Genomic DNA, 9,042 nt, shown 5'->3' with positions numbered 1-9,042 from the left:
TATATATATATATATGTATATATATAGATATTTTTTCTTTTTCTTGTGTTTTTTTTTCGCAATGGATATTAAAAATAAAGCAGTCCTCCGTAAAGGAGGGATGGTGGATGGAATATATATATAAAATAATTGTCACACAACCGGGGTGACATGCCTTGCCTGCTCAACCCAATTTTAGTGCACCTTAGTTTATTCATAATGACCATCTAGTCTCGATACACCCATAAATATATATGTATATATATATAGTTTTTTTATTAGCAATAGAAAAGAAAAATAACGCAGTTCTCCGTAAAGGAGGGATGGTGGATGGAATATATATATATATATATACATTTATATAAATAATTGTCACACAACCTGGGTGACATGCCTTGCCTGCTCACCCAATTTTAGTGCACTTTAGTTATCCATAATGACCATCTAGTCTCGATACACCCATGAATATATATGTATATATATATATATATATATATATATATAGTTTTTCTGTTTTTTTTTTTGCAATAGACAATAAAATAACGCAGTTCTCCGTAAAGGAGGGATGGTGGATGGAATATGTATATGCATATATATAAAATAATTGTCACACAACCTGGGTGACATGCCTTGCCTGCTCACCCAATTTTAGTGCACCTCAGTTATCCATACTGACCATCTAGTCTCGACACACCCATATATATATATATATATATATATATATATATATATGTATATATATAGATATTTTTTCTTTTTCTTGTGTTTTTTTTCGCAATGGATATTAAAAATAAAGCAGTCCTCCGTAAAGGAGGGGTGGTGGAGGGAATATATATATACATTTATATAAAATAATTGTCACACAACTGGGGTGACATGCCTTGCCTGCTCACCCAATTTTAGTGCACCTTAGTTATCCATAATGACCAACTAGTCTCGATACACCCATAAATATATATATATATATGTACATATATATAGTTTTTTTATTAGCAATAGAAAAGAAAAATAACGCAGTTCTCCGTAAAGGAGGGATGGTGGATGGAATATATACATACATATATATAAAATAATTGTCACACAACCTGGGTGACATGCCTGCCTGCTCACCCAATTTTAGTGCAACTTAGTTATCCATAATGACCAACTAGTCTCGATACACCCATAAATATATATGTATATATATAGTTTTTTTTTTTTCGCAATGGACAATAAAAATAACGCAGTTCTCCGTAAAGGAGGGATGGTGGATGGAATATATATATAAAATAATTGTCACACAACCGGGGTGACATGCCTTGCCTGCTCACCCAATTTTAGTGCACCTTAGTTATTCATAATGACCATCTAGTCTCGATACACCCATAAATATATATGTATATATATGTATTGTTTTTTTTTTTTTTTTTTTTGCAATAGACAATAAAAATAGCGCAGTTCTCCATAAAGGAGGGATGGTGGATGGAATATATATATACATATATATAAAATAATTGTCACACAACCTGGGTGACATGCCTTGCCTGCTCACCCAATTTTAGTGCACCTTAGTTAGTCCATACTGACCATCTAGTCTCGATACACCCATATATATATATTATATTATATATGTACATATATATAGTTTTTTTATTAGCAATAGAAAAGAAAAATAACGCAGTTCTCCGTAAAGGAGGGATGGTGGATGGAATATATACATACATATATATAAAATAATTGTCACACAACCTGGGTGACATGCCTTGCCTGCTCACCCAATTTTAGTGCAACTTAGTTATCCATAATGACCAACTAGTCTCGATACACCCATAAATATATATGTATATATATATATATATATATATAGTTTTTTTATTTTTTTCGTAATGGACAATAAAAATAACGCAGTTCTCCGTAAAGGAGGGATGGTGGATGGAATATATATATACATATATACATTTATATAAAAAATTGTCACACAACCTGGGTGACATGCCTTGCCTGCTCACCCAGTTTTAGTGCACCTTAGTTATCCATACTGACCATCTAGTCTCGATACACCCATAAATATATATACTGAACAAAAATATAAACGCAACACTTTTTGCCTGTACAACAGCTGTACATGTTGCTACACAACACTTAAACATTCTATTTCCTCAATGAACTATTTTTTTTGCAGCAAAAGCCATGAAGCAGCAATAAAATCTTTAAAATATGCTTACCAATAAATATGGTTCTCCCATTTAAACACATGTAAAGATAAACCATGGATATTTAAAAATCATGGGTTCGTTAATGAGTTTAAATGTTATTGAATGGCTTACCTTAAACTTCTCCAGTAAGTCTTCAGCGGTGGAGTGGCTCATGTACTGTGATCCCAGAACCAGGACTGCACTCGAGAGCCATTCTCATAATTCACCCAATACCTGACATGCACATCCAGTTGTTTTCTTTTGATGGTCCTGTTCATACTTACGTCAAACATGACAACGAAGCTCCTTTTAATATATGGAGCGAGTCCAAATCGCGCAAGAAAAGTGGTTTTATCTTTACCACAAGTGACCCTGCGAGTCAGGGAACATCACCCTGGAGACGGTGGTGAATGTCATCATTGGACGTATAGGAGTGATGTCGGCAAACCGTTTGCAAAGCCCATAGCACTTCTGCTTTCAGTGTGGGTTGAGGAGGATGTACTGAAGGCATTATTTGTCATGGGATCCGGAGACACTGCAAAACGGGTGTAGGCCTATCTTTAGAGGTTGTACTTATCTCCACTGAATAAACATAAATCTGGGCTTATTCTATACTGAACAAAAATATAAACGCAACACTCTTGTTTCTCTGCTCCCATTTTTCATGAGATGGACTTAAAGACCTACAATTCATTCCAGATACACAATATTACCATTTCTCTCAAACATTTCTCACAAATCAGTCTAAATGTGTGATAGTGAGCACTTCTGCTTTGCTGAGATAATCCATCCCACCTCACAGGTGTGCCACATCAAGATGCTGATCTGACATCATGGGTAGTGCACAGGTGTACCTTATACTGCCCACAATAAAAGGCCACCCTGGAATGTGCAGTTTTTTGCTTTATTGGGGGTCTGGGGACTCAGAACCGGTCAGTATCTGGTGTGACCACCATTTGCCTCATACAATGCAACACATCTTCTTCGCATAGAGTTTATCAGATTGTCAATTGTGGCCTGTGGAATGTTGGTCCACTCCTCTTCAATGGCTGTGCGAAGTTGTTGGATATTAGTGGGAACTGGTACACCGCTGTCGTATACGCCGGTCAAGCACATCCCAAACATGCTCAACGGGTGACATGTCCGGTGAGTATGCTGGCCATGCAAGAACTGGGACATTTTCAGCTTCCAAGAACTGTGTACAGATCCTTGCAACATGGGGCCGTGCATCATCTGTCTGAGTGGCTGGTCTCAGACGATCTTGGAGGTGAACCTGCTGGATGTGGAGGTCCTGGGCTGGTTGTGGTTACACGTGGTCTGCGGTTGTGAGGCCGGTTGGATGTACTGCCATATTCTCTGAAACGCCTTTGGAGACGGCTTATGGTTGAGAAATGAACATTCAATGCACGAGCAACAGATCTGGTTGACATTCCTGCTGTCAGCATGCCAATTGCACGCTCCTCAATGCTTGTGGCATCTGTGGCATTTTGCTGTGAGACAAAACTGCACATTCCAGGGTGGCCTTTTATTGTGGGCAGTATAAGGTACACCTGTGCACTACCCATGATGTCAGATCAGCATCTTGATGTGCACACCTGTGAGGTGGGATGGATTATCTCAGCAAGCAGAAGTGCTCACTATCACACATTTAGACTGATTTGTGAGAAATGTTTGAGAGAAATGGTAATATTGTGTATCTGGAATGAATTGTAGATCTTTAAGTCCATCTCATGAAAAATGGGAGCAAAAACAAAAGTGTTGCGTTTATATTTTTGTTCAGTGTATGTATATGTATACATATAGTTTTTTTTGTGTTGTGAAAACGGGTCTTTAATCGGGGAAACGGAGCGGGTAGAGCAGGACGGAACGCAGGCATTGACAAACTACAATGACGGACAGGGCAAACAGGTAAGACCAGGACTTAAAATAGGTCATGACTAATCAAAGTAATCGGGCAAAGCAGGAGACGATCAGGGAAGCACACGTGGGTAATCAGGGGGCGTGGCACACACGAGGAGCGGACAAGCGGGCATATATGTATATCTATATAAAACCTCATTAATGAGGGACAGGGAACAGAACGGACAGACAGAACTGGCACAGGGGAAGGAGCCAGGACAAGACTTGACATAAGACAGGAAAGGCAGAGAAACAGATCAGAAAGGGGGACACGGAGGGAACAGGCAGGACAAAAGGACCGGGAGTGAACGAAGGGAACATCGGGGAAAGAGGAGCAGAAGCCAGAGGGACGAGGGACAAAGAGAGGAGGGACAGAGACAGGAGGAACAAAGCGAGGGGGAGCAGAGGCAGGAGGGACAAAGACGGGAGGCCAGGGAGAGAAGGAGGGGGAACCAAGAGGAGCCCGAGGGAGACCCAGCGGGCGACGGGAGGCAGCCGGAAGGGCTGCAGGCGGCCGGGAGGCCGAGCCGGAGGGGCCGAGGAGACGGGGTGAGGGACAGACGCAGGGACGAAGGAGGGAGTCGGAGGGGAGACCAGGGAAGGGGACGAAGGAGCTGGAAGGGACCCTGGCGAGGGCAAGGAGAGAGGGGGAGCCGCAGCAGACGGCGACGTCCTCCGACACGCCAGAGCGGGAGGACCAGCAGGCGAATGAGGAGCCGCCGTCGGGGGGCCCGCAGGCAACCGATAAGACGCCGGAGGAGGGACCGAGGCAGGGCGACGAGGCCGCGGAGGGGGACCCGCAGACGACAGCCGACCCGGAGGGCCAGGACCCGCAGGTGCCGACCAAGCCCTAGCGCCGGCGAGGGAGGGCGAGCCAGGGGGCTGGGCGGGTGGGACCCCAGCCGTGCGTCTGTGTCCTCTCCCCTTATGGGACACAGACATAAGGACCTGCGGCCGGGGTCGGGCTCGTCGGGGTGAGGGTACCAGAGTCACAGGGGGAGAAGGGACTGGAGTGGGGCCAGGGACTGGAGCTGCAGGCTGCAGAGGGGGCGCCTGCCCGGGAGCTGCAGGCAGGGAAAGCGCCTCGGACGTGGGGCGCGGTAGCTGCAGGCAGCGGAGACGGCTGCTCGGGCTCTGGGGCCGCAGGGGGCACTTATTTTATTATATAAAATAAGTGTCACACAACCGGGGTGACATGCCTTGCCTGCTTGTGGGATGAGGAAGACTCAGGGACTGGAAATGGGATTAAAACTGAAGATGTGCTCATTCCTTTGTGTATTTACAAATTTTCCTTCCGTCAGACATGAGGAGTTTGCTGCTATATTTGGCACTAATAGAGATTCTGATGCTGCTATTTTTATTGTCTATTAGTTTGTTATTATTTACAAGTTTCTGTTGTGTTTTTGCATTTTTCTCTTCTGGTTAATTAACTGCTGTCTGTTTGCTGTGAAGTATGAGTGTGGTGAGTAAGACTCAGGGACTGGAAGTGGGATACAACTAAAGATAACATGCTTATTCCTTTTTGTATTGTTTACAAATTTCCTTCCGTCAAACATGAGGAGTTTGCTGCTATATTGTGCACTAACAGAGATTCTGATGCTGCTATTTTTATTGTTTATAAATGTGTTATTGTTTCCAAGTTGAGTATTCAATAAATGCTAAATTGAGAAATTTTGTGTATCGTTTGTTATTATTAGTGTGATATTTTACCATGCAAATAGAGGGGAAAACGTCCAATTATCGGCCAAAAAAAATCAGCAGCATATATCGGCCATCGCCTGACCCTTGACTTGAAAAACCCATATCGGTCGACCTCTAGTAACAGTACATTCTGTCCAATTCATCCATCGAGTTAAGTCACACACCCACTTGAGGGGGCACTCCGGCAGACGTGAGGATGGGGATGTTCTTTCCGCTATAACATCCACTGCAGAAGTACATCTCGCTCCTGTTCACAGGGCTTACTTCAATGATGAAGCAGGGCTGGTTGTCTGGACAAGAAGTTGTCCTGCTGCTGGGTCTCGGTGCCGTTTTTCCACCTAAGCTTGAAGGTGGAAATGTGTTCCAACTTGGTCCCTGGGACTGCAGCATAGCCAAACATCGCGAGCAGCGTCGGCCACACCCACCACCAGAACCATCACACCGTCCTATACACATAAAGAAGAACTAAAACATAGAGTGTTGTGACAATCTATGCGTTAATGTTTGGCAGCATAGGTGATTCATTAAAATTATACCGAAGAATGGAAAATGTGATATTTAGAATATTTTTTGCCATTTAGTAGCTAATTTAAGCACTTACCCAATGCCTCAATTTGTTTTAGGTCAGTAATGTCTGAGCCAAAAGAATGAATGTATGAATTTAATACAATTCACCCACTCCACCCACACACAAATCTGAAATTCAATTTAAGACACTTCTTAAACATTAGTGCATTAACAAAAAAGGAAAATCTTAAGAGATTCAGTAGGATTTTCTATGTTAGACTTAAGCTAATAGTTCAATAGTTTTTACATATTTCAATATACCAATTTGACTTTAATGTTGAAACAGATGCTAAAACATGGAATAATTTCATAACTAGAGAAACATGTTATTCACAAACACTAGCAAAGGTAGCTTATAGTTAAGCTTACTTAAGTCAGCAAGTCAGGCTACAGTGTGTAAGAATAGTCGTAAACGATAATTTGTCTCAGTCTTACATGACAGAATAAGTAAACAGAAAATATAAAATGGCTGAAACAGCGTCATTAACGCCAGCTACAGTAGAGGCGCAGAAAAGGTGTCATGACTGAAGTATTCCCAAACTCTGGAAGACCGTATGCGAGCCTTTTTTGCCGCGTGTTTCTCCAGAGGCTCCGGAGCTCCGCTGGTTGACACAGCCATGTTGGTTCATGTGCAGGGGGACGAGCGGCAAATTTCTTTTTTGCAGGGTGGTAGGTGATGTCTCATTAATATTTATGAGAGAAGTGCTACATGATTGGCCAGTGCATGCCTTACAAAATGGTGCGGCACTGCATCCAAGCCTGCGGCACTCAGAGTCACAAATACAGTGGAAACCATTTGTAGTAATTACGTCTGTCTGGCTGATTTCCAACTAATTGATATTTGTATATTTATTACATGAATATAAGGTAATATAAGGTAATAGAAGAGGTATTTAATGGTTTTCCATCTGAGGAATTTGCAAAAAACTGCAGTGCATGATGGGTCGGACCTAAAGGCTGCCTTAACGTCCTCATCTGTTATGACGACATACATCAAGACTAGGAAGGTGCATAAGTTCATGTCTGGTTGCGTTTGTTGGTCCAGAAAGTAATTCAATTTCGCCATGTAGGTTACGTTCTTAAAACTGCTTGGATATAGCCCGATTATATGCTGTGGGCCTTTTAATTTCTTTGTTTACCAGGTAGGCTACCTTCTTTAAACTGCGTTTTGTTAGACTACATATTTAGGGAGGTCTTTATAAATTTATAGTAGTCTTCATAAATATGTACATAGTTTAGCCTAACCCAGCCACTTAAGGGAGAAAGCCAGCTCAACTAGGTGTCGGTCCCAAGCCCGGATTAATGGGGAGGGTTGGCGTCAAGAAATAAAGAGGACTGTATCTTCACTGCATGACTGATGTCAAAATGTGTGAAATATGTGGTTGTATTAATAAATGCATTAAAGTAGGTTAATGATTCTGTGCTGTCTAAATTGTATAGAAAATTTCTACGTATAGCCAAACAAATCTCCTCCTGTTTGAAAAGGCATAGAAAAAGCAATTTAGCCACTAAAACTTTACAGTTTTTGTGAGGGACAGTCGAATTCTCTCGTTTCTCTCGTCAAGTTTTTTTGTGATCCTGCACCTACACTTTGCCGGCCCCAGGAGGATGGGCTCCCCCTTTGAGTTGGTCCCTCCCAAGGTTTCTTCCTTCTTGGGAGTTTTTCCATGCTATCGGCGCCTATGGCTTACTCACTGGGGGCTTTGGGTGGGCATGATATAAAGCAAAGCATTTTCCCTCCCAGTTTCCTCCTCTGGTCCACATTGCAGGACCATCAGCCATCAGAAACAGCCAGACGGTCTCCTTCAGCTTCTTTAGTGTCCTTGGAAGCCAAGGCAGTTTTAGGTCTGAGAAGAGGTTTATCAGAAGGACACATATTACGTCGTTTGTCCTGAAATGTAACATGGGGAGGAAAAGTTAAGCGGTTTAGTCAGATTGGAGTCGTTTATTCAGCAGTGGCAGCGCCAGTGACTTAATGCTACAGGTGCTATAGGGGAGTGAGATTATTTAGACCGGGTGCTTTAGCTTTTCAGCTTATGTAGATGGTGTATAGAAGCACACAGCACGATAAGCTACAGCATGGATAAAATAGGATAAAATATAAAATTCTAACGTCTAGCTCACAGAGCCTCTATGTGTACTTTGAAGAAAAAATACACTACAAGTATGCTGTAAAAACCGCAAAAATGTCTTACACAATATACAGATTTTACAGATAGTTAAAGAAAAATGAAACCAATATTTTGGGGGTGCTGTGGGGGGTACTATGGTCATTGGAGGAGGAGCTAGAGCCCCCCCCCCCAAGCTTTTCCTTGGTGCTGCCACTGTTGTTCAGATTAAAAGTAACATTGTCATTAATAAACAGTACTCTGATCAAATTTTTGCATGTACAAACACAATCAAAGTTAACCACATGTTTAGACACAATTCACACACCTGTTACATTTCCATAATGCTAAGACTCTCTACACTTACTTCATCCACTTTCTTGTTTGGTACACAGTCATTTGATGGATGTGTAAGATCATTACCAGACCGTCTGCTGCAAACTCTACAGTTAATGAATGGCTGCAAAAACACACAGACACACAAAAACAGTATTTAAAGAGTGTGGGCAATAAATACAGTGAGAGAAGGTGTAGTAAAGATATATCTAATGATTTAAGGCAGAGCTGCTGGAGGTGCAGGGTTTAATGACACAGAACAATTTAGAGGAAAGAGC

The sequence above is a fragment of the Brienomyrus brachyistius genome, unplaced genomic scaffold (genome assembly GCF_023856365.1).
Source record: "Brienomyrus brachyistius isolate T26 unplaced genomic scaffold, BBRACH_0.4 scaffold129, whole genome shotgun sequence".
NCBI lineage: Eukaryota > Metazoa > Chordata > Actinopteri > Osteoglossiformes > Mormyridae > Brienomyrus > Brienomyrus brachyistius.
This window is presented reverse-complemented; position numbering follows the sequence as displayed.